General features: G+C 50.5%; 1 pseudogene; it reads right to left on the bottom strand.

The window, feature by feature from the left end:
• Positions 1 to 226: 226 nt before the first annotated feature.
• On the bottom strand, positions 227 to 862 carry LOC145719325 (large ribosomal subunit protein uL11 pseudogene; annotated as a pseudogene).
• Between the last annotated feature and the right edge of the window lie 187 nt (positions 863 to 1,049).

Here is a 1,049-nt window from a genome sequence, read left to right as displayed (position 1 = left end):
TTTGGATAGCTAATACACTGGGACTTAACATGTCTAAAAGGACTCCTGCGCTGTGCACAGACCTCCTCCTCCCCCTGCACTCTTTCCCATCTTAGCAGATGATCATTCCTTTCTTCCAGTTGCTCAGTCCAAAAATCATGGAGTACTTCTTGATTGCCTTGTTTCTCACATCCCACATTTGATTCCTTCAGAAACCCTGTCAAACTCTTTCTTTCTTTTTTTTTTTTTTGGTTGTCAAATAATCCTTTATTGAAACATTCTCCTTTGTGGTTAGCTAGCTGGGCATTCCACCGCACCACTGTTGGTGTCACCTATGATGTCATGAGGGTGGCGGCCATCAACATTGCAGCCCACAGACTGGGCAGTCCCCAGGATTTCTTTAATGGTTCCAGAGAGTTCTCTGGCTAAAGATCAGTGTCACATCCGTCGGGCAATATTGACATCGTCAAAAGTGATATTTCCACTGTGCTTAATGTTTTTCTGCTTCTTTCTGTCTCTTGGTGGTTCCTTGAGGGCTTTGATAATCAGGGCAGGGGCAGAAGGTACCACTTCAATCTGGGCCTGTCTGTTCTGAATGGTCGGTTTCGCTGTAATCCTTAGACCCTTCCAATCACCGGTTGCCTTGGCGATGTCATCACCAACCTTTTTTGGAGACAGACCCAGCGGGCCGATCTTCAGGGCCAGGGCAGACGTGGCACCGACTTCGCCACCGGTGCACCTCAGGTACACGACTTTGATCTTGTTGGGGTCGAACTTAGGCGGCACGGCGGAGGTGGCTGGTGTCGGATGAACCCGGATTAGGGACGACCGAAGAAAGTTCCACCTTTGCCTCCCCGAGCCGAAAGCCAGAAGCAAACTCTTTCTTCACAAGGTATCCAGACTCTGTCCCCTCTCAGCTTCTCCCCTGCCCGATGCCATCTCTCCCTGGATTGTTGGAATAGCCCCTCCCTGGTCTCTCTGCTTCTACTGGTTCTGCTCTAGCAGCCGGATGATCCTGTTCCAGAATGAGCCTCACCATGGCCTGTGAGGTCCTGTGCCACCTGGTCTCC

The sequence above is a fragment of the Leptonychotes weddellii genome, unplaced genomic scaffold (assembly GCF_054177405.1).
Source record: "Leptonychotes weddellii isolate Sample4059 unplaced genomic scaffold, ASM5417740v2 HiC_scaffold_38412, whole genome shotgun sequence".
Lineage (NCBI taxonomy): Eukaryota > Metazoa > Chordata > Mammalia > Carnivora > Phocidae > Leptonychotes > Leptonychotes weddellii.
Note: the sequence above shows the minus strand (reverse complement) of the source record. Positions and strands in the feature narration are given on the sequence as shown.